General features: G+C 37.2%; 1 protein-coding gene across 6 annotated transcripts in view; it reads left to right on the top strand.

The window, feature by feature from the left end:
• B3GALT1 (beta-1,3-galactosyltransferase 1) overlaps positions 1-26,576 on the top strand; it is a 184,124-nt gene that overhangs the window by 127,361 nt on the left and 30,187 nt on the right. For 2 of the 6 annotated variants that reach the window (XM_085066552.1, XM_085066549.1), the window contains exons 3-4: positions 6,300-6,404; positions 6,552-6,603. The gene's annotated coding sequence lies outside the window, so the exon portion shown is untranslated. The other 4 variants (XM_085066548.1, XM_085066551.1, XM_085066553.1 and 1 more) reach the window with 3 other exon arrangements.

The raw sequence follows: 26,576 nt of genomic DNA, 5'->3' as shown, positions 1-26,576 counted from the left end.
TCAACAAGGGAAGACTACTTCTGGATTAAAGCTTTGGCTCACTGTCATCTATGGCAAAACTCCCACTGAAGTCAGCATAGCCAGGATTTCATGTCTGTTGCAGCAATTTTGATTCCCTGCCTGTTCTGCCTTGGGACTTGCAGCCAGCACAATAAGGGTCTTAATGCTGCCGGAAGCTTTTGTGTTATGGACTGCAGGCAGAAGTCCTGAAACCCTTCACATAAAAAACCAAATACTCATCAGCCATTTAAGAAATTTAAGACACTGCCAAGATGTAGGAGATTCAAACCTGCATACACAAGTATGGCTTTTCACATTGGCACACCATGCTAAAACACCCTTGTCCTGTTAAAGTGCTTTCTTTTTTTTCTTTTTATGAAAGTATTATGGCAGAAGATTCATGCTTTGATTGAACACAGAGCAAGAAGCAATTTAAATTATATACTCAATACAAATCTCATGCAATAATGATGAAAGAAGTGTAAAATGACTGTAACAAAAGCAGACACTTCATGAAGTAAAGTCTCCTCTAAATTCAGTATGTGTAGAAAATATAGAAAAAATGGAAATGCATTAAAAAAAAATGAAACGGTATATCAGACTGGCCAAAAGTCTTAATGAGACTGTAAAATATTATGATAAGTGTCTGTTTAAAATACACTCAACCTTTGTCACTGCATATAAAACAGACAGAAACATAGCAAGATGTCAGGAACAAAACTATAAGTCAAGCTGGCATGGAATTACAGTGCTCAACAAACACAAAAAGCCAGTTCTAGGTCCCTGACCTGTGATAAATTTTTGCTGACTTCAGCACAAAGCAAAAATAACTCAAATAATTGTAGGCTGCAGGATTAGACCTGGGTCATTATTTCATCTAAACTCAGAAGAGCTTCAGCTTAGTAAGGATGTCATGAACTTTGCAATGAACAGCTATTTAAAAAGCAGTCAAAATTCTGCTCCTGCTGCTACTCAATGAAGACTCAACCACTTCATCTAAGGCAGCATACAAATGCCCTACTTACAATATGAAAGAGTGGTTACAAAAGAAATTAATATTTATAGCTGGGTTTATTAGACTTACATTGTCATGTACAGACACACACACACACAATACTCTACTATATTAGTTTAGATTAATTTGAGATATTGGGGGTTTTTCCTAACTCTGAGTCCGTATTTTGATAGAAGCATTTTTTAAAAAGTATGAAATTTAGAGTGGGGTATATTTAGAATTCCATTCAGCTTCACAAGCAAAATATTTGCTTAAAAAGGCTGCAATTCAAGATCTTCTAGGAATAAAATTTTTCCTGAAAGACATGACATTTCCAAATGGAAATACCATCAGAACAAACCAACACTTGAGATTGAAGTCTAGGTTTATAGAAACAGCTACAGAAACAACAAAACATTTCATTCTAAAAGTTTTAAACATAGCCATTTCTGTTTCTAGTTCTTCATCAACAGTTCATCAGTCCTTAGCCTTAATTATTGCAATTATGATAGCGACCATAACTGCTCTATGTTTGCTTAAAAATATTACTGCTGAAGTTTACTGAACTACTCTGGCTTGATTAAATGCATGGCAAAAATCTAGCATTGGAACACCCACTTTCCAGTGCAAGGCCATATAATGGCTTATGATCTTCCACCTTTCCTTCCGGATTGAGTCAAGGGGGTAAGGTCACACAAAGATCTGTGAAAGACAGCTAGCACGAAACAAGTCATACACCAGGTATCATCCTTTGCAGTGAGAAATTCTTCAGCAAGGTGGATATCGGGGTGGGGGAAGGGCTGGGGAAAATGAATGTGCCTTAAATACAATCTTCATTGTTGTGATATTTAGTTATACATCATTCTCCTATTGCTATCATGATAGCCATTCTGCAGAACATGCATCATCAGAAAATGAGGCTCCTTACAAAGCTTGTCTGCTTAACACTTTCTTACGTATGTAGCCAGTATTTTGTACTTGTAGGAAATGTTATATATATAAATTTTTATAGTACCCAAGGAAAAACATGAGTTATTATTCTGCTAATATAGTTATCTAAAGGCAGAAAAAAGTACTGACAGAAATTCGGAAATTGATATTTTAAAAATTATCTCATTCACAGATGGTCCATTACTAACCATATACAGACAAGGTGCTTTGACTCCTGTTTCTATGACTCTAAATTATCAACACTTGACTGTTGAAGCCAAATATTCAAAAACTTTATCTTCACTCTCCACACTATTTCTTCTTCAGTGTTCTACAAATCTTTCTGGATACTGCCCCTACATTCCCCTCTTCACCCAAAAGCTTGACATTCCACACTTCCTGATTAATTGCTGCAATATTTTCATATGACTATTTAGTGAGAAATTTAGGACAAAAGAAAATGTGGAGGATCATGGAATCAGTGCCTCGAAAAAAATAAGTTAGACAGGTGTTATCTTCAGAAAACCTCTCAACCCTTTCACACTTGATTATTTTTCCCTACACACTCCTTTGATATTTTTGCTAAGCTGACTTTTCATTGTATGGACTTAACCACCTCCTCTCAGCTTGTCCCTACATTCACTCAAGCCCACGCCCAGTGGCCTAAACTAACTTTAGCCATGGCTTGAAAATTTTAAAACTTGCCTCAAGCCTTTATACCTCCATCTTTCCCCTCATAAAGAAGTTGTAATCTCAATAATCTCAACAATAAATGAAGGAGAAAAAGTGCTTGCCCAGGATCTTTTTAATTTTTAAATATTTTGGAATAAGTAACAAAGAATATTAAGTGAGAATCCCAAAGATACAACAGAAATTGTGTTAACACCCACAAATATATTGAACTCTAAGTTTCCTTTTTAATCTGCTGTTTAACAGTGAAATAACAAAGCAGAACCAGACTAAATAAGTTATTTGAAAGGTTTTTCATTATCTGAAAATGTGATACCTACAGCTTAAATATAAAATTCTGATTTCATATACAGAATCAAATCTGATGTTTGGTTAACTGACTAACTAGTCCCTTAGACTAATTTATACATACTGCATACACATGGTGAACATAACACATTTGTTTCAACTGTCGGATTACCTGATAAAGCTCAATTTAACTGCAAACAGTAGGATGTCTGACAAAAACAGAGGAAGAAACAACTCTTTGGGAAGAGTAATTTCCTATATTGGAATCTTTCTGGACACTCGTGACAGATGCTCCAAAAGCAGTGAATACACTGGACATTTATTCCCATTTGTACTTTGTAAGACAATTGTGACCTTCCTTTTCCCATGTGTGTCCCACAGCTGTTTCAAAGCCATCTTACATTACCTTAACAAGCAAAAGTGTATGGACTCTTCCTGAGCACAAAGAACAGTGTAACCAAACCCACAGGGATGGTAGCTCCAGGAAACATTTAACACCATCACACCATCTTTCGTAGTGGGTAGAAACAAGACCGAGCACTTCAGTTTTGACCACTTTAGAGAGTTTTCCTTTTTGCTGCAATCTAAACTGGCCTTAGTCCTTGGGTAACAGTCTTCAGCACTTAATAGCTGAGGTCTGCCAGGAGGTCTTGAACAAAAGAGCTCTCTTCTCTGCAGTACATATACATTCTTTCTCTCTATATGTCAGAGCAAGAAGCCCCAGATTTTGTCATCAGCAAGAGCATTGTACAAGATTGCTGTCTTTTCTAAAAGCATTCCCTCCAGGGAATTCAAAATGATCAAGTAGTTTGAGAAAAGGCAATCTCAGCCTGTGCTGAATACAAATCAAATACATAAATGAAATTGCATATCACTTAAACTTACTGATGAGAAGTATTGACAGCAGCCCTTTCCCTTTCCCAGGATTCTTCAAGTCTAACTTATACACCAAAATAATCACACTGCTCTCCCATACTGGTATCAAGATGCTCCTGACACTACTTCCAGATTTCAATTGACTGAAGAGTTATCTACTAGGGCAAAGTCATTAGTGGCCATTACTTTTAACAGGGGTTTAGAAGTCACCGCTTTGTGTGTTGAAAGACTGTTTTCAAAAGAATTATAGCAGTAAATCGTAACTTCAAGTCTGAGTTTTATTCCAAAGCAATTCTATGCTTTTAGAATGAATAAGTTACAATTCCTTTCCAATTTTGAACTACAGAAATCAGAAATAGTTTCTCACTCTTTTGACCCTGGTCAAGATTTTAAACTGTCTCTTTCAGATCAATTGCTTAAGAATGCTGTGTAGTTTACAGTTTATCTCCCACCTGCTTAAAGGAAATTTTTCACACTTACTTTATTCAGACCAGGAAATGAGTGATTAGTGGGGAAGCAGAAGCAGCTCAGTCACTGTGGAGAGACAGAATTTTGTAATAAGCCTCACTGAAAAAAAATAATGGCGACTATATTTTTATTTCTGCAACTCAAAAAAATTTATTAAAAACTAGTATATTTGCATCTGCATAAACAGAGCCATTCTAAAAATGGATTGAGATTAATAATATTTCCTAACTGAAGGAAATCAACCAATGATTTCTATTCCACTTCAGTTATGAAACCAAGGCAAACCATCTTGCTTCCTATTTATCCCATTACACCCCTCCTGAACTATTTGCCCAATTCATAGGCTACATGCCAATCTATTAGAGATTTCCTTAAAGGTGGGAGAATGATGCATTTTGAACACAATTTTTTGGTGGCTGAAGACTGTAGCCCAGCCTCAGGACAAATAACAGCTGGCACTACAATGATCACCCTGAATGAGACAATGTTGGGAAGGTAATCTACAAACAGCTAACAAAGGTAAAAACTTCAGAGTTTACCACATTAGGGTCTAAATTGCTTTTAACAGATTGAGGGACAAAGCTTAATCAATCTTTTTACACATAATCACAAAACACCATATTTGATTTATGTTTTATTACAAAAAAATAGTGATTCTAACCTCTAATTTTTTTTAATTAGAAAACTATGCAGAAAAATAATTTTTAAATGTGAGTTAATTCAAACCATTCACAGGAAAATGTAAAAGCAAGTGTGATACAATCTGGCAGAAAACCAATTCAAATATATTCAAGTTACAGAGTTTTTCATACTTCTGCCTTTGCTGCACCAAAATATAGTGGCAATTTTATGCAGTGCCTGTAGGCATAAAACTTCCTGATATAAATTTAACAAGAACGAGAGCAATTACACATTCTGACCTGTATTTCTCCATTTCTCATCTATTTCTAATACAAGGGTGATTTCTATTTGCATTCTACAATTTTCTGAGTCTGCTAATTGCAAGACATTCTAAAATAAATGTAAATTGTCTGGATGGACACCATCCAATTTCTAATGGACAGGTGTTCATATAAAAATTCAACAGTATCAGCGACAAGCTAAGCAGTAACTGGTGGGGTGAAGGGTAAAGAGAAATTACTTGGCTCTCAGCTGAACTTCCTGTTTAACCACAGGGATGATCAAATTAAGTCAAGGTCAAGTATGTGCCAGAGCAGCTGTGCCACGCAGCAAATAAGGACTACTGGTATATCTATATACATAGTAATAGTGTTTTGATTTTCTAAACCACCATTTCATGTCTTGCAATTCAAAGCTGCTGCAGGAGAGACAAAGTGGCCTCCTGCACCGTCAGCCTTTACTGTGGGCTGGGCAGATTCAGCTCTGTCACAGGCTGCTTGAAGCCTTGTAGCAGAGCAGTCCCTTAGCACTCACAGCACCACTTCAGGAGCCCACCTTTTACCCACAGGGAAAACTTTAAAGCTGTCCAACATAGCAACTAATAACCAACTAATCTGCCCCCCACAGAATGAGAGATGTTTAAATCTCCCTGGCAGAATGAAATGACTGGACTGGCAGTGACGTTCTCATCCTCAGATACTTATTGTCACATACAGCTCATTTAGGACTCTTATTACCTACTACAAATAGATGCTTTCAATAAACAGTGGTTCTGGGACCTGTGGTGCTTTGGCTTAATAATCTATGATTTTCCTGTTTCAGTAAATGAAAACAAATTGATTTATGGCAGTTAATGCACAGGTACTGAAAACAGCAGCTGTAGTTTTTTTGATACCCATCTGTCCTCCTCTTACTCCATCTGTTTCCTTCACTCATTGCACTGGAATTCAGCTTCACAAAATGCAATCCAAACTCTTTCATGTAGTGCAGTGTAAGTTACCTAGTTACCCAGCTAAAAGACATTTTCAAAATAAATCACTCTCCTTGTATTCTGTAGAAGGCAACAGACATGGATTCTGCAGTTAATATATGTCTGAGCAACGTTTTTTTTCAACAAAATATACAACTGTCAGTAAATTTCTTCTGATTTCAGATGGTGCACTTCAAAATAATACCATAAAGGCTCATCATTTCAAACAATTATTGATTACACCTTGGGGATTTTTCACCAATTCCACTTGATGCTGCTTTTAAAATGGTAAGTACCTACATAACTCTATGATTTATAGACTGGTTAGATCTTTATAGATAATACAATAATATAAATGCACACTAATACATTATTTCATTGGATTACATAGCTTTTATTAAACTGTGTTGACCGACTTTTTTTATTCTTCAACAGTTCTTTGGCCTGTTAATGATTAAAGAGTTGGATTTCACTCTTTACACTAAATGTAAGTTTTTAACAGGAAAATAAAACCTAAGAAAGTCCTCCCTCCTTACAATCCAAAATGGAAGATACAATATAAAGGCTGAAATGAATTTATTGAGAAATTTTGCATTGCTCAAATACAAAAGGTACTACTAAAACCTATTTATTCTACAGCATATTATAAACAAAGGATGTTTCCACTACTATCCCATCTTTAAGGCAGTGTGGTACCTGAGGTCAGTCAAAGGTCAAGAAGGGGGGTTGCTGTTGCTCTATAAAAGGGCTCACACTTTAAATATAAGTGTCTCAGTGTCAATGGTGTCTTTCATTTCTGTGCTAACGTGGAAACTTGAATACTTATATGACTTAAATACTTTGGTTTATGCGTTTACCACTTCATTATTGGCATCACATTAAAAGGGAATAGTTACATTTTTTTTGCACTACAAAGGTCTTTTAACTGATACTAAATTTATACAGAATAGAATATTCATTACTAGCATACAGAATACAGTGCACAGGAACATGCATTTAAACACACAACTTTGTGATCAGGGTGATAGTAACTCTACTTACCTTTTTTTTTTTTCCAATTCAACATATTATTTTACAAAAAATTCAGTAACATAACTGCCTGAAAGAGTTTTGAGTCAAAAGCAATAAACTACCTAACCTCTTGAGATAGGGAAGAGATGTTTATAATACAAGGGAACTTAAAAATATGTAGTAAGTATTTAGGTTGGAAATAAAATTTTTTTCCAAGATGAAAAATGGAAACAAATGCTGGTAATAGCACTTTGTAAAATAGAACTTTCATATTACAGATCCATTACCATGATGTAGTTGATTAAAATAGAGGATTACAATTATTTTATTCTTTATGCACATTTAAATAAATAAAAGCCAATTTTTCCTTTCTATGGTAGAGTTTGAAGTACTTACAAATGCAAGCAAAAAACCAAAGTGCAGGCATTAACCCTACAGAAAAAGAATAACCTCCTGTGTATACCTCCTGTGGTCCTTTAAAAAGTATTAATAATTAAGCATTTGAATAAAGATAAAGCAAGAAAACTCTTACATGCAAAAACATGTATCTTTTAGACATCTGCAAGCTACTTATCTTGATCTGTTCCATAAATAGAAACTAATTTAAACTGAAAACTAGACAATGCCCTAGAAAACAAGAGGCAATCTTTACTCACACTCAAAATGGTGTGAGTAAATCTGTATCATACAGGTTCATATTTAACACATAGATCTTTTCTGGTCTAATCTTCCTTCTTTTACAAGCAACAGTTAAAGTTCTACAAATCCCATTAAAAGCAGAATTAGCCCTGATGCATTCTTTCTGTAGTAGCATTTCCTGTGCTACAGAGTATCAAAATTAACTGAATGGCAGAACTGTAAAGGCTCTAGTGAAAAAAAAAATTATTCAGTCCTCTAAATTAATGCCTGAGCTCTGATTTTTAAGTGAAGACAGAGATCAGCAAGTCAGCTGCTGCTCATATTGCTTTCTCATTCATAATTGAAAAACCAGAGACTTGGGGAGTCCTCAGCAACCTAATCCATTCCTTCCCAGGAATTTTGTATAAGTTTTCTTTTAATATAACTTTATTCTCCTGCTTTTGTTATAAATATAACTTCAGAAACAAGTTTGATCCAAGGCTAAATTTCAAACCCCCAAACTGACACAATATAGGGGTCAGCAGCGAGGTTGAAATTTCAAATACGCTGAGTCAATCCTGCCAAGGTGGGTGTTAGGGCTTCTCAGTTTCAAAGGGCATCTCAGCTGCTGTATTTGGACAGTAATGGTCCCCAGAGTCACTGCAGAAGTGAATATCAAACTGTTTCTTAGAGCAAATAGCAACTCTTTATATATTGGCAAAAGGAGACTTGGCAAAGGACAAAATAGAAGGCCCTTCAGCCACTCGGAGTTGGAGAGCACCATTAAAAGGATAGCAACAGAGCTGGTCAGGAAAGTTATTTTCTTTGGGAGCTGGGAGGAGATGGTGGTTGGATGGATCCACTGAAGTCAGCCAAGTTAAAAGTTGCATGCTGGATTTCACAAAATTAAGCTCAACCACGGCCTTTATTTTTAGACATCTGTGCTAAAGGGAGGGAGATTAAGATGTCTGAAATGATTATTCTTCACAGGCAGAGTCACTCAGAAATCCGATCTGTATGGCTGCAGACACTTGTAAACATTGATTCACTAGGATACAGCACTGAGCTATAATTCACATAGTTTTAGTGCTGCGCAGCAACCCAGCAGTCAAAAAATGTTAGAACAGTGTACAAAGTGACAATTTGCTGTGCTGCTTTACAAAATCATAATGGCAAGAAATACCTTTAGATTTGCCTTAAAGTACCATCTGTCCACAGAAGAAGGCAAAATACATTCATTTACATACAACATTTCACCAGCCAGGAGCAGCATTAAGCATTATCCCTTTCCCCTACCCTTCACCTTAAAAAGGACTATTCTAAATCCCTTCAGTTTTGGCATACACATTTTCTGTGACAAAAATAAACTGAAGCAACTGAACATGTAACTGTGCAAAAAAGGACAGCCTAGGGTGGAATACACAACCCAGCACACACGCTCTGTTTGCTATATACTGCTACCCTGAAATGTAGAATATTTGCACAAATATAGGGAACCCTCAATGGCAGCAAGAGGCAGCACTTGTAGCCTTGCTCAGCCCTAGTCCATGCCATCAGAGACCTATTTCACATCAACTGGAAGTTAACCTAAACAGCATTTACCTGAGCTTCAAATAAATCACACCTTCTTAGTCCTAACTTCCTGATTCACAGTGCAACAGCACTATCACTTCAGTCTACCACAAAGCAAGGGCAAAATGAATTATGTAACTAAGTCTGAGGGGATGCAGCAGGCATGGAAAAGGAGGAATGTATATGATCATTTAAAGCAAAAGCTTTAAAATTAGAACACAGAAAATGTATTTAAATAGTTACAGCAGCAATTATTTAATTTCCAACTACTCAACACTAGGAAACCACAACCTGAAAATTTATTGTATGACTTTTAGTTCGTAGACAGGTGCTAAACTACAGGATATTAGCTTTCCATGTTCAACTGATCAGAACATGCTTTTCATTCACTCCTGGTTTTTAAACTTTATTGTTAATGCAGAAAATCTGCATAATACTGGAAGTTGAGTGTCAGTGTCAAATAGATGGAACTTAATCTCAAACTATCAGGGCTTGTTGCATTTTTTTGTATTTTTCTAGTATTTAATTAACTAAAAATTCCACTTAAGAATTTTAGTTCAGTGACATATAACTTCACTAACACAAAATTATGATTGTGTGTGGTGTTTCATGTTCTTCTGGAAAGCTGACTTCAAAAACATACAAACTGGGGAGAGAGAGGGTGGCAAGAAGGAAACAAACTGAAACATTAGCTTGCATTACCAAAAGCAAAATTCCCTGTTCAAACTGAATGGCATCCTGGAGGTGAGAACAGAACTGTAATCACATAAAGCAAGTTGTATGAATGATGACTTGGAGAACCTGGCAAAGAAAAAGAGGAGAGTCCTCAAGGTAGGAGATTCAACAAACCAATGGTGTGCATTAACTCAAAGAAAAAATGGAAAATGTTGACAATGTGTTCACATAGGCTTTTGAAAGACAGGAAAATAAATTGGAAGGATTAAATGGGATTTATAAGTCATCAGAGGGACACGTCTTTTTCTTTTCTCCCTTTCCACCTTTGGTACCATCAAGTTGAACATTATCAACAGGACATTTTTTACCTCCTCAAAGTTATGAACAGCAGTCCAGATGCCGTGAGCATGGCAAAAGTTACTCGGCCTGGCCTCTGCTACTGAATAATCTATTGTAATCAATGTATTAAAGAATAAACCAAATGCAGTTTTCATGATGGCAACTTGAGGAGCTATACTAAAATTGCAGTTAATTATGTATGTATATGGTAGGGTTATCCCTCTGTAGAGGGCCAAAAGTCTGGCATGAACTTGCTCTTCAGCTTGCTAGGTAGACAAAAACAAAGTGCACCTATATTCAGCTCAGTATAATGGTCATGTCTCCATTACAAAGCAAAGAAGTGACATTTCACTCTATGCAAGTGTCATATCTCCTAGAAAGAAATAGCATTTCCTTGGTTTATTCCTACACGGTCAGAGGACACTGACATCCATCCATACAAAACAAGCACTGAATGGTGTTATATGTTACAGAAGAACTGCAGAAATGTGCAGGGCAGAACCACAGATAAGCCCAGTCCTCAGTAATGTCAAGGTTGCAAACTCATCCATGATAACCACTGGTGGGACACTGAAATACATCATGCTAATGGCCAGTCTGTTACTTTTCTTATTGTGCCAAAGCACTTACATGTAACATACAACTGCTTTATAGCTCACATAGGAACTTCTGATCTCTTCTGGTCAGGTTAGGACGGCAACCTATTTCTATTTATAGGATTAATTCTTTGTCTATTGACTTTGTCCCTTCCTTTCAGACACTGTACAGCTTTTGGCTAGGACAGAGCTAGTTTTGTTATAGCAGTTTGTTTGGTGCTGTGTTTTGAACTTGTAGCCAGAGCAGTGTTGACAGCATAAGGCCATCTCTGTTCATACCTCAGAATTTCACTGTGTATATGTGGATAATTTTGACAATCAATTCACAAAACAGAAAAAGAAAAAAAAAAAAAAAAAGCAGCTTAGGACATAGAGGGTACATTTTAAAAGCTTAAAACAGGAGGTACACTCAATAATCCTTTTAATGAATAATAGGATAAGCATATACACCATGTACAAGTAGATTTCAAAACCTTCCACATTTAGACTAAACTTACAAAACAGATGAAATAAAAAAATCCCAAACAAACCCTAGCAACATGTCAACCAGTGATTATTCCTCTCTATTCATTTGCATAGAGCATTTTGCCAGCCAGTAGCAGTCATTAAGCATTTTTCCTTTCCCCCACCCTTCACCTTAAAAGGGACTATTCTATATCCGTATCTATTCATGTATAAGCTGCTCAACAATACTTTTATGGCTTTGTTGGAATTACTGCTGCTGGAAAGTGGTAATTCTAGGGCAGATTTTATTGTTTTGGCTACTAACATAGAAATGTTCCTGTCCTGCTGAATCTTCTATTTCTTCTTCCCATGTTGTAAAATTCAGCACCCTGATATCTCTATAAAAAATACAACACAGCAAAACTGTGTCCCCTGCACTAAAGACAGGGGAATGAAATGTAGGATCAGCATTTCTCTGACAGTGTCTGCACATCTTCTGGTTGCCAAGCTACAAAATACATTCACATGTTTTGGGTTTTCATATATGAAGACATCTTTTTGGGAAAATGTCCAAACAAACATCTGTGGATAAGAGGTTTTGTTTGTTTACAGAACAGACACTACATCATGAGAGTCAAACTTATCCACTTCATCTCGCACTGGCAATCTAAAAAACTCAGCATATTTAGTACTTCCCTGAGGATTTGCCTTACTTATCTCTTTAATCTTGACAAAAGGGCCATAAAATGCATCAGATAAAGGCAACTTTCACAGTTGCTAAACTAGACCATCTTATTAGGAAACAAATCAAAAGCACAAGTTCATCTCACACAAGCTGTAAAACCGTTTCCATACAAAATTGATTTTGGCCCAAGTAAAGTGACACTAAAGAAAGATTATGTTAAAAAAAATTCAACTATGCATCAGCTCAGATGTAAACTAGCTGACATTCCTTCCAGGTGCATTGCATATCCATCACATCCAGTAGAATACTTTCAGGCTAAAATGTGTTCAACTATTAACTGTTTTCACTTAGAAGAATATGCATCAGCAATATCTGATAAAGCGCTGGAAGAAAAGTAATGGAAGCAGAAGTTGAACATATGACTAATTCTCTTTTTACTTTATCTTGAACCAAACACTATGGTGAAATTCATTGCACAGAACTACTGCTGCTGCTAATTTTCAGCAAATAATGAGCCTTTCCACCACCACCAGTAAATACTTCAAAATCTAAACACAAGGAAAACCAACTATTTCCTTACATACATAATAGTAATCCTACTTACAGAAAAATCATAGAAAATCATAAAAGAGAAAATTTAAACCAATTCAACACTGACACTCAGACACATTTTAGATGCAGTAGTAACTGTACATCCTTCAGCCTTTTCAGTTTTATGGATAAAAGTGCAATTGAGTATCTTTAATTCCAAGCAGACAGTTATTTTTATTCTGGTAAAGCTAGAAAAAAAATAGTCTAACAGAACTTGTATCTTCTAGTTGATTCCATAATTTTCTATGCATTGCAAAGGCACAAGACCATAACTTATGAATATTCATGACAGGTATGAAATGAACCTTAATGACAGTGTTCTCAATATCTTCTACTACTTAGGTTTAAAGCTGAAGTCCGAAGCCTGAAGCCTAAGTGTTTTGTACAGTGCAAGACGATCCTGAAGCACAAAAATAAACTGTGCTTGGATTAATACCCGCCCAATTACACAACAATCTTGATATATCTGCCCCTAGTATATCAACAAATGCTCTGTGAAATTGAATTGAAAAGTGTCAAAAAAAAAAAAAAAAAAAAAAGCTTGACAATTCCATTTTAATTCTTGGTGCATCTGAATGCACAAAGTATCTAGAGCATCTCTGGCATCTCTGGATGAAATAACCAAAGGGCAGAGCAATGACAAACTCACAGAGTTGCCCAAACAGAACTCTGCTTCAAACTCCTACCCAGGCAGCAAAGACTGTATAGTGGCCAAGGACAGGCATTACCATTCACCAATTTTACCCTAAGTTTCAAGCTTTTATTAATAATCAAGCAATATGCAGTGCAAAAATTGCTTATTCCCACTTTGCTACGAGACTTATGTTGGTTCCATCAATATTCAAAGCACTGAAGCTACCAAGTTGGTACTTCAGATCTTATAAGCTCTTCTTGCCATTGTATGGAAATGGCTTAAGCTCATAACCCAGATCTAGGATTTCTGAAGAAGAAAACAGCATCTGATGTGTTAGCTTTAAAGGGAATGACTATAACTATAGAATTAAAATTGCATCAGGGCATGATAGGCAAGGAAGGAAAACACTTCCTGGTTCAATGACTGAACATGCTAAAGGTGGTGCTGAGACACCTTTGTGAGCAGTGAGATTAGGAATGGGAGCATCTAACTAACATCTTTCATTCGTCTTGACTTGCCTAATTACCTTGTTATAAAATTTTTTGTTTACTATTGTCTAATAATTTCAAACTTACAATGCTGCTTCATGTCTCCATGGAGCCAAAATTCCTGGTTTTCACATATAGATTATCAATTTTTCAGAAAGGTGTTGGAAACTTTAAGGTCTGAACAGGCTCCTTGACCCAAAAAGGAGTTAGTATCACACAAGTCACTTAAGGGAACAGTGACTCAGAACAAAAGTATTGATTAAAAAAAAGCTTGATAGCACTGTGGTTAACCATAATGTATATATGTCCTGCCTCAGGGTAGCTTCTGGTAGATGCTTGGTCATGTTTACTGGAAAAGTTTTGATTTTTTTATATTTAGGTATATTTCTATTCTGCAAACAGACTAGGAAAAGAGATGAAGCTAATTTCTTTGTAGATCTAAAGAAACATAAACCAATTAGAATTGTAGAACACATTCAGAGGAATGCAACCTACAAGTCATTTAAATGCATGCTAGTCAATACCTGCAATAATATAATCATCTTTTCATTTACTTCAGAGCTATGTCAACATTAGGTTTCATTTTACTGCACATGTATGCAGTTAAAAATATCAGTCTTTGAACACATTATTAGAGAAAAGGTCTTTCTTTTCATTCCATATGTAGTATCAAGGTATTAGTTTGAATGCTCTGTTTATCTAAAGAGACCATCTGGAGTCTTATATTGTCATTATAATGTCATCACATAGCACATTCATTGTACCTCTAGCTACATGTTACTGCATAAATAGCTCATGCAAATCAGTGGTTCTAAGGATCAAACTTTGCCCACTGCATGTTAAGATAATGTCAGTCCAGGTGCTAAGAATCAGCCATTATACATATGTTCTATTAAAATGTATAGAACTTCAACTGTGTGTGTGTGTATTTCAGGAGCAACATAGCCTTTAGAAGAATTAAACAATAAGGCAAGAGGCATCAACACACAAGTCACTGGATGTTTAGGCTACACAATGGGCTGTAGTTTTTCTTTTATCAGTCATCAAGTTTGTTTAAAATGCACACAGATTAGAAATTTCATTACCAAAAAAATCTGCTTCAATGCACCACAAAGGCATCTGCTTCTCTATCAAAGAATGCAGAAGGTATTTGAAAAAGACTATTAGTTGACTTAGCAAACACGACAAAGGCGTGGTAAAGTTACAGGGTAGCTGGTTAAGACTGTCTAACTGTATTACAGGATGACTCATAATTCAAAGGTCTGAATAAAAGGATAGAGAGGTGGTATTGTCTGGTGATGGGTTAACAGTATTGTCTTTTTATATTCCCAGTCTGAATATATCCACATATATCTTTACTCTTAATGAATACAAAATATTTGTAAACTTAGTTTGGCATTTTCCTAGTGCAAATATTTCATCACTGATTCAGCATTCCCCAAATCTGTCACCTCTGTTGCCGTCTTTAGAACAGCTGATGGACAGAATCCTCAGAATTCTAGTAATCTTATTACTAAAAAAGCTGTATCATTCATAGGTTCTTAGTATAGTGTAATCCCATTCAGGTAACTGCTGATAATTTGACTGTAATGAAATTATGGAATCACAGATCCTTTAACATATAATAAGAATGAATAATGTCTGAATAAGAGATTTGTGACACACTCAGACTGTGCATTTAGTAATGCTTAGCCTAAAAATAATCAACAAAATATTAATCCACACCTAAATGTCATTGGGAATGTCAGATAAGCCTTTGTACAACAAAAGCACAATCTGCTTTCGCACCCGAAATCACAGCCAGGGTTGGGAAAAAAAATAACACACAAGTATATTTTTCATCTTCCTGTGAAAGCACCAGCACATTTTAAACCATCACTCAGAACAATAAATCAAAATCTCAGTAATGCTTGTTGAAATGGGCTTTTAAGATAGAGGGTGAACAAAAAGACCTTTTAAAATAAGTTTTAGGGAATATATAAATTGTCTGAACACTGCCACGGACAATCAGTTTTAACAGCATATGTCCAACAGCCTAGTATAGTTACTTGCTGTTCTGGGAGTCTGCCAAAGAAAGAGATCCATCCAGAAATTATGAGGGGAAAAAAAACTCAAGAGAAAATGGGTAACAACACAGAACTTACATACATCTCCAGCTATTCTAAAGCTTTTCGTTCAGCATGCGTCATCATAAAATCAGTGTTCCTGACACATCTTCATTTTAATAGAGAAATTATTTTTTTAAAAAGCCTGGAATTCCCTACTGACAAAGAGTACAGTAACACATATAAGATTTATCCTACTGTGGAACTTTCCCAAGGAGCATCTGAGAATTATTAATGACATAAGCATCACTGAACCACTGAATGATATAAGACCACCTAAGTTTTGTAGATAGAGAAGTGCAGAGGCCATAAACCAAATCAGCAGGAAACCTTACAGCACAATTAATTTCTCCTAAAATATATTCCAGTTTTAGCTTCTCAGAAATGTTTCACTGAAGGATAATATTTATTAGAGCAACAGCTATCTCCCTTTTTCAGATTAGAATTTCTGACACTAGCAATTCTGCTTACCAAGGGTTCCGTTTACTGTTTAATAAAGAGCTCTGGTGAGACCAGCTTTAACAGTACCTACCTGGCTTCTTTTTAAATGAAGCTGTGTCTGCCCTGAGAAAGCCTGGCATGGGTGTGTGCTGGGTTCTGGTTCAGCCACTCAGAGAAAATCTTCAGCACTTAACAACAGCAGGCCTCAACACTATCAGGCCATGACACTATTTCAGATGCTCAGCCCAGAGCGCAAGAACCCAGCATGGGGCTGGCAGACAGCCCAGCTTTAATGGCTCTCACAAGTTGGTCTCCTTTTCCTACTCCTGCACCTTCACTGCTCTGCACATCCAGCCGCAGCCTTATGGCTTTTCCCTGCAGCAGCCATGTGAGGCAGCACTCCCGAGGGCGAAGGCCACAGCCGCCCCAGAGGCCAGAGGAGGTGCAGACACAGCCAGACCCTGTGCCAGCAGCTCGGCACACTCGGAGCCAGGTCTGCCCTCCTGCCCTCACCATCCCTGCTCTGCCCTGGCCTGACAGCTCATCCAGCCCATCACCCCAGGAATTTAGCCAGGTCCAGAAGTGTGATTTTGCTTTTGCAAAGTGAAATGCACTGGAGTGACCCTAAATCCAGACCTGTCTCCAATATCACACGATCACAGTGCCCATCCCGCCAGTTAAAACTCTTGCACTCTCCAGAGAGATCTATGGATCTGAAAGAAAGCGAGGAGGAGTTTTGCAGCCTATGAGCTCTGTCAAATAAGACTGGGGAGCTCTAATTTTTACTTTCAGGACTCTTTATTTCTTTTATATTTAGATTAGAAAGTATCAAATGAATATCTTAACTTGGAAGGGCTCAAACATAGAACAGATATGAGATCTGCAGCTTTCTTTGGTGCAGTGTCTCCTACTTTCCCAGTCTGAGACAGACCACCCTCTGTGAAGCACTGATTCAGTGCACAAGCCTGATGATGGCAATTTGGGGTGCCACACTGCACAGCAATAGACTGAGGGTTTCTTTTTTGTAGCTGGCTACATCCCTTTACTGAATCTACCTGTGTGTCAAAATCAGGACTGCAACTAAAGCAGAGACTGAAGATTCCTCCAAGGTTCTTAGAAAAGGAAAATTTATCGAGGAATTTTAAAATTTATTTTGATGTATTGTGTAACAGAAATCAGCTGGCCTCTCACAGTACCTAAATATTTAGGACTCTCTTCTTCCTTGTCTTCCTCAGCTTTTTGTATGGACCTTTTTCTTTTTCGTTTGTCTTTTTAATTTATGTCTACATAAATTAAACATTTCCAGGAACAATGGCATGTAAAATTTTAAACTTCTACTTCCTTTGACGCTTCTAGTACTCTAACCTGTTTTTTTCTACGAGACCAAGTTTACACAACTCTTTTCACATTTTCTAGTAGTCAGTGGCTGCAGTCATCTAAAGACTGCATTGTAAATATCTGCAACAGTAGGAAAGGCTTTGCCAGGAAAAAAAACATACAATACCGAAGTGTTACTTAAAAATAACATTAGTTTCTGGACAGATGTGAAAGAGCTTACTTTCATATTAGTCCATGTAAGCCTACATAATCTCCTAACAATCCGGAATCTAAAAAAACATGCTTTGTGCATCACTGCATACTCATTTGACAAAAGGCTTGATAACACGCTTTGGTTTGCTATGGATGACTGAAATTCTGAAGAAACTGTGCTGCAACAGTCTCACAGAAATGTACAATTTATGGTGAGATTTGACAAATGCTCTGTACTTGTCTGAGAGCATTTATAGCACAGGGGATGGCATAGTGAATATGAGTGGTAAAATGCCTGCTGATTTTAATAAAATCTAAGTTGTACAAATGATGGCTGCATTGAATCTCCAACACTTACTAGGTACCAGCCCCTCCTGGCACTGTCGTTTTCCAGTATTCTCTGTACTTCCAGCTGTAAGAGTCCCATAAAATGAAATGTTTATATTTTATTTTTCATAAATTTTACTTTTCACCAGTCCAGCTACTCAAGTCTACATTAATTCAGCTCTGTTTTTATGTAGCAGATGGTCCAATGGGACTGACTTCTTGATCTGCCTAATGTCTCCCCTTAAACCAAAGGTTCATTTATAACGGTCCAGTATCACACCCTTTAGATGTCAAAGCAGACTGAATAGAGGCACATCTCTCTAGAGAAGTGGTAAAGTATCTCAATAAATGAAAGAAATTACTGTCAACTTCCAGGAAATAGCAGACATTTTCTATCTGTTGAAATGACTAATGTTGCTATTTATAGAAGCTACCTTGACGTTAAGGACTTTTCAAGGCTGATACTGTCTGGTTTAGCAGAAGGATGTGCACTTTATGCAGAGTTTGGAATCTGGCCCTAAATTGCAACAAAGCTGGAGTGAATCAAAGCTTCACTATTTTTATTTAACAGAACAATGACAGTTTGCAATGTTAAAATAATAATAAAAAAAATCTTAAAATCACATTAGTTTCCACAAACACCAAAAAGCAAAATTCTAGCAAAATCATAGACATCTTTATGCTATCTCTGCAGCTCTTATTCCCCCTGCCTAGCATAAATAATATGAAATACAAAATACCTAACTGAATGCAGCAATATTTCCTTTTTGCTGTGACTGTCCACTGTTAAAGCTGAATATAAAAGATTTCATTACTTTAACACTTACTTTATGTTTCAAAAACCAGTGCATTTAAAATAAACTTTTGGTGAAAGCTTTATTTCATGTCTCAGCAGTAACAATGTCTATTACAATAACATGCATGAGATCGAGAGGTTCAGCAGAAAGATGAGTGTATCTTTTATATCCACAGCAGGGAGATAACTATTTCATCTCCTGTCAGAATGATTTATTCAATAAATGGAGAAAATATAAAATTTAAAATGCAGAGATTTTTTTTGCTGCATCTCAAGAAACAGCAGAAATCTTACGAAATTAAGAAAATTAACTCCACCATAGATATTAAAACACCAGGCATTTTGGAACAACAAACTGAACCTCTTGAGAAAAGAATATTGCAAAACCTTCCATACTTTGGGTGGTTAAATCAAGAAAGTCTGTCTTCTCTCTTCCCTATGGCTTTGTGCTTCTTCCCCCATCTTTTTTTTTTTAATCCATCTTCCTTTTACAGAGGAGTTTATGAATTGTTCCATACAGACAAGGATTCATGCAGTTTATACCCAAAGACAAACTCAATTTACTTCAGATACATTAATTAGCAGAAGAAATGATCTACTGGGAATTTTAAAAGCTCAAGTTGAACTTTAAGCAAAAGGGGGCTGAAAGCAAGAACTACCAAGTATAAAGAAGGAAAAAGACACATAGGGGTTAAAAAAAGAATCAGGTCATTCTCTGTACTATGCTTTTTCATAAGCCATACTGAACAGTACAAGCAGCACCAGCAATAGAAAAGGGACTACCTATAAACCAAAATCTTTGGTTTTCATTTTCATCTGACACCTTATCTGAATCCCTTCCTCAATCTCTTGAGTATATTTCCCTAAATTACAACAGGGAAAATAGAAGTAGGGTAAAATTTAGCATGAAATCTTACATTCTCCCTAGAAAGTTCAGTGTTCTTAATTTCAGAAAATGCAATTGCAGCAGGACCTATCCTGCAGAAGAGAAAAATGGAGCTTAGTCTCTGCCAGCTTTATAGAGCCAACAGTACTGTGGTGACTAGTACTGACACTATGAATACTTTCAGGAGGTTCTCATTCCCTATAAATTTTTGCTGCAATACTGGAAAACAGCAAACAACAGTACCAGGAGAGGTCACAGTAACTCCACACTCCCTCATGAAGTTTTGTTTCATGGTTAAAACCTAGAAAATCTAGCAAAGCAAAACTCACATAAAAGACTATGAACACTAATTCTCATGTTTGTACCTTCTGAATAGTATTTTTTTTTAAAAGATATTTTGACAGCATCAGGGAAAATGACACTGTAGTGAAATCCATAACGCAGACTGTGAGCAGATGTCATGACAAGATGAGAACAGAGCTCTGCAACAAAGGAAAGTGACCACACACAGTGACAGTTTGTGAGGACAGAGCAAGCATCACAAAGAACAAAGAACATTGAAAGCATAAAATTATCCTATTTTCTCATCCAGATTTCTCAACAGCTTCATTCAAAGCCCCTTCTAATAAGCTGGTAATTAGGAACATTTTAATTATACAATTTAAGATGAAGACAACCATGATAATAAGAATCACAAGGCCGCGCTTAGACGATGTAGGTTCTATTAACATGGGATGTATTTACTTGCTGATTTTAAATAGAGCTCTTTTTGCATTACCCTGAACCAATGTAGATTTAAGATCTCCATAATCATGTTTAGCAAGGCATTGTGTGCAAAGCAATAAAAGCAGTTATTCAGAAGGGTTTACAAGGCATAGAGGGTCACATCTGGTTGCCTTTTTTTTTATTTGGTGTTTAGGTCAACTTTATAGAACTACACATAAGTACATTTAAATGCACATTTTCTACATTGTCTGGAAGGCCAGCATATGCCTTCCATTTTCCCCTCTCTACATGTATATGTGTCTCATAATCTATGCCCAGTGTTTCTGTGAAGACAAATAGATGCATTTATTCAGTTATCTTCCTTCCATTAGGTGTATTTATTCATGGTCATCAAAAAAGAGGTTTCTAATCCCTCTTACTAAAAGCTCAATACTCTTCTTCCATTATCATTTATTATTACCTGCAGGCAATGAGCACACAGGTTTAGATACTGAGCTTAGGCATGATCCTATAACTTATAAATACATTCTGGGGAGCTGTTAAAAAGAAATCAGAAAGGTGCATTACCCAATAAAGTGAGATCATAAAACCATACACTTTAGTCACTTCAAAGAAATTAATGTATTTCCCCAGACTCCTTTTGTAAAACCCCAATCATCCAAATAAATGACCTGTGAAATAAGCCTCTATCTAAATTAGTCTATAACCTTCAAGTCTTTCCCCCCACCAAAATCTCTCAAGTCTTTAACATGACCACATTCCTCTCATAAAGCAATCTCTAAGTTTCATAGGTTTACTCCTCGAGGAACATATCACAAAGGAACAGTACCATTTCCCCATTATTTACTTTTGGTTTAGGAAAAACATCACAGGAATGGCCAAAGCACCATTAGGCTGTGGAGAATTGGTTACCATCGCAAAAGGCAGCAGTCTGATACTGCAAACATCTTCTCCAGAACATGCTTCTCCTACCCACTATGTAACTACTGAGTTGGATTATCCCCAAATTTATCAGAAGCTATGAAACTGCAGTCAGTATCCACAATAACTTGCACTAATAAAGACCCTGGTGTATAGTGTTCAGTGTAAAAAACATGAAGTGGAAGAAAGTACCACTTTTACACTATTTCTCATATGCCATTTCTTTTAACACCACATACCGTTACTCCAGATACACATTTAACTACTCATAAAAAATTCTTCTGTAGTTTACAAGGAGAGGAACCCACACAGTGCTGGAATATGCAACTTAAATAGCAGTATTTTAGTTTTGTACCACAGATATAAGTCACTCGCTAATTGGATTCTTACATTTGGACATCAGTCTTTAATCTCATGCTTCATTGCTCCAGAAACAGTTGCATTTGTTCTGGGCTTCCTAATTGTGACATACGTCTTTGATAGTATAATAGTCATTCAGACTCACCTGATGCTTAAGATTTTCCCATTTGAAGTGGGGGCTGAAGACATGAAAGACATTTTGTCTGTGAAGTGTCCTCCTCCTCACAAGTGTCCTTTAGATGAGGTTCACAGAAAAAGTAGCACATCAGTGATCGTGTCCCATGACCCCCAAGTGAGACAGGTGTAATATGGAGAAGCAAATCTATATGAGCAGATAATGAAAAAAAAGTTAATTTCCTTAAATTTTTGCCTAGTAAATAAATAATGAATGCAATACTTATGCAAGAATCAGAAATTTCTAAAATGGGTTGGTTTAAAAACCACAGGGTAAAATCCCACAAGCAAGGTAGGTCCATCTGTAAGTCAGCACGTCCCTGCAGCAAGCCAGTACACAAACTGGTTTACTTTTGATTTTAAAAGTTCATTTGTTTCATCTCTACCAAAATAAATAAAAAGCCACAGAAATCCCTTTCCAAACATAGGCCGCAGCAATCCTAACTTCCCAACTAGCTGACAGTGGTCATAGGCCTTCTAGGGCATTAGGCAAGTACACAGCAGACACTCACACATACATCTCGAGTCCAGCATGGCATTGTTATACATGTGGGGCACACCCCAGCCAGCAGATCCCCCTGCACCTGGGCAGGGTGGCACAGCCCACAGCTCTTGCTCCACCTCACAAGTCCAGCCACAGATTCACTGTCCCAGGGCTGAGAAGGTGGGGGGGGGGAAAGGGAAGGATGCTTTCCCGCAGTGAATTCATGGTTTGAGGATGGTGCATCATTACTTCAGATTAATCTGATTTTTCCCTGCCCTAAAATAGCACTAAGGTCTATCTCTTCACCTGCTCTTCAGCACTAGCTTTGTCCAGCCCCTGTCCTCAGCCCAGCACAGCTGTGCAAGAAGGGGGAGACAGCAGTGTCATATAACTGGTATTTAGATGAATCTCTGACCACAGATTTCCATTCAGAAATTATTTTTTTATATAGGAATGCAGTTTGAAAAGATAAACTTTTCAGATCTCCTCCATAAATACACAAGAATTACTTTAATGGGGCAACAAAAACTTTATCAGCTGAAGTCCTGTCCTGTAACTCCTACAGGGTTTATAGGATTAAATTCAGTGTCATTTTAAAGTCTCACTACCATAAAATTCTTTACTTTTAAGCCTCTTTTTCACCATCTTTCAGTCCCAGAAGTTCCTTCAAACCATGCAAATACATTTTTGAAGCACGGATTACGTCTCTCATGTTTAATAAAAAGTCTACTTAAATTATTTTTCAGCTTTGTTATCACTGAGTATTGTGAAGTCTTTCAATGAACTGAACATTTCTCTATTCTGTTCAAACAAATCCACTCCAATATTAACATTATAAGGATTTATGTAAAATATAACCAATATACATATTGCACACCCAGACTTTGTTCCACAGTAGCAAAGCCAAACAGAATCTTTTTATATATTCCCTGTTGCATTGCGAGTGAGAATCATACTTCAGTTCCTTCATTCTGTCTTGCATAACATTATCCATGACACGTTCACCATTTAATTTCCTGGATTATTACAGTCAGGGTTTACTCAAATCCACAATCAAATTGTCTTACACCACACCTTCTCTCCCTACAGGAAGGGCTGAATAACTCAAAGGACCCCAAACCTCATTTTCTTTCCTAAACTTGCATCACAAATTTGGAAACCATTTCACAAAGCAGATCTCTTTCTAAATTTTTATAATTTGATTTAACCCTGTGAGATGAGGCTCACACTGTGCTGGTGACCAAGCAAGGCCATTTGTTCCCCAGTACTTGGCTGGGCCCCCAGGAAGGGGCCAGCACCAGCTCCAGTCAGAGTGCCTTCCTCCTCCTGGCGGTGGCCTGACAGAGCTCCAGAGAGGTGACAGGGACAGGCAAAGCTTACACCAGATGGGCTCCAGGGCCTCAACAGTCAGAGACCCTGTGGAGGATGCAGAGGTTGCTCTGTCTCAGCCATCAGCTGAGCTTTTCCTTAGAACAGCTCTGCACTGGGGAGACATCTCAATCCAAGGTGACACCATCAAGAGTAAAATATCTCCTTTCCCCCCTCTCCCATCTTTGCATGTGTGCTGTGCTACCAGCCTTTCAAATTATCCCTCAATTTGCTTCCAAGTTCACTTTTTGACAGCCAGGCCATTCATATTTTGTATTTAGTCAGAATGGAACCATAGCATTAATTGATTTCTGGTTAACATCACATTCTAGTTCTGGTTTTATGTCCAGTTCTGCAGCAGAGATCTTACACTCTAATCAATGTGCTTTGATGGGATTTTCTTTTTAATTCATTAATATATCTTATTTGCCCTTATAAACTATGTCCACTTTTTTCTACCTACAGGGTCTATATTTCAAGACTTAAATATTTTATTATAATCCTATTAAAGCAAACAAATCTATAACCATTGAATGACTGGTTGAAAAAAACACCTCACAGTTCTGGACTGCTAAAACCAGTGTACAGCTACACATCTTCTCTCTGTCTCTCAAAAAATTGATTTTTAGAGCTTTGCCATGAGCCTTTGCAGTGCTTAAGACAAATGGATTGTATTATTGAATCCAGCCCTCAGGAATCTTACTTCAAAATAAATCAAAACCAGAACCATTCTTTCCGGAAGGCCCACTAAAAACCTGTGTAGAAAAATAATTAATAGCTTCACAAAAACAAAATAAAGTCTAAGTTTTATGTGACTAGAGCAATGTATAGAACACTAATAGCATGTTTATAATGACTAAATGGAAAATGCAGATAACAGAAAAATACTAATAACCCTCAGGTACAATGACAGTCATCTCAGAGTAGGAAAAAATTAACTAATAAATTATTGTGCAAAGTTGTCATTTATATGTAGCTGTCAACTGCTTCAATTTCATTTTTTCCAAGGTCTGGAAAATGAGGTCAAGATCAGCCTCTGCCAATTAATTCAGAGAAAACTGTTGTAAAAATCACAGACTTTCTGAAAAGTGAGCATTTGCTGTGGGCTCATTAAAATCCTAGTTAGGAGAAAAAAATCAATTTCAAAGTTCAAAATAAAGGGTCATATCATTCAGCCATAGCAAATCATCAGTACTTATATATGTATGGAGAGTTCTCTCTATAGGTACACAGACATACAAATATGTTATAAAAGTAATTACCCGTAGGTTTAGTGACTCATTTTGTCCCCCCACCCTACACGTCAATAATTAATATGAATGAGCTAATAATCCTTTACTGTTTTACAGCTGTACAACCCACAAGCTGGTGTCAGTATAGCTGGTTCTTCCCTCCCTTGCATTTCCAATCTACTGCTGTGCAAAGCAGCCACCTGTTAGACAGAACCCCAGGCTGCCAGAGGCCTCCCTGCAGCTACACCACCACTAGGTGGGCCCTGCTTCTCTGCCCCACCTCCTGAACACATGAAAGCTGTTTGCACTCATTTGTTCCAACTGGCTGTGGGTCCTCCCACGAGGTCATCCACGGAGACTATAACTCATCATACATAACCACCCTGCTCACCTGCCAGAGCCCCGTGACCAATACAAGATGTTTATGAGCGTCTGCAAGAGGCAGCTGCATCAATCTCTGCTTGCCAGGAGAATCCTACTGGGGACTTGAACCTGAACACTTGCAGGAAAAGATATAAACATTAGTATGAGAAGGAGAGACTCAAGGGGCTTTAATACTTGGTATTATGGGGATAGTAACTGATCTTACATTTCTGCTTGTGTTATCAACAGTACTCTGGGTTGCTCTTAGTGTATAAAGAATATATTGTTCAGTTTCCTCTGCAAAATGCAGCTGAAAGAATGCAAAAGCATTCTCTAAAAACTGCCTCTTGAGCCCAGGGTTCCCTCCATTTCCAACATATAGGAAGAAGTGTCTGGTTTTATTGTTGTTGCCTCACCTTTCCTCACCAATTCATATTCATTCAACTAAAAATTGCCAACAAATCAGTTCAGGACCCTCATTTGACCCATGAGTCTGACAGATTTGGCAGCTAGGTGGAGAGATCAGCTAAAAAAGCCAGTGAGAGATTTTGGGTACATTGAGCACAGCTTCCTAAGAAAGCTGCTCTTCATAGAAAATATAACTATAGAGGTATGGCCTATCTACCAGCTTGGGAATGAATACAGCCTCAGAGCATACAAAGTTGGGCCCTCCACAGCTTAAGCTGTTTACTTTTGCCTCTAACTTTAGTTTTAACTTGAATCTCTGAGGCTCCTGAATTGTTTTAGCTGTGTTAGATCAGATTTCCCATCTCTGCTGTAAATGACATTCCATTTTCACCCAAGCAGGGGTCCCTGAGGTCCTCTTGACCCAATCAATTAGAGAACTTATTTTTCTTGTGGCCAATCTACAAAAAAAAAGCTACCTTTTCCTTTGATCCATTTAAGCAGCCTACATTTGGTCTCTAAGAGGTGAAAAGCAGAGCCATAGCTTGGGGCATTTATTTGCTCTATGACTTTTTAAACGGAAGTTGCCCATATAAGACTTCTCTAGCGTGCAGTCAGAAAGCTCCACACAGCTTCTGAGAGTGCAGGAGAAAGCAATTGGACCCAAAGGGTGCCATGTTCTACTTTCT

Source organism: Lichenostomus cassidix, chromosome 7, assembly GCF_008360975.1.
Source record: "Lichenostomus cassidix isolate B80296 chromosome 7, HeHo_3.0, whole genome shotgun sequence".
Lineage (NCBI taxonomy): Eukaryota > Metazoa > Chordata > Aves > Passeriformes > Meliphagidae > Lichenostomus > Lichenostomus cassidix.
The sequence above is the reverse complement of the archived record's forward strand: the minus strand, read 5'-3'. Positions and strand labels throughout refer to the sequence as shown.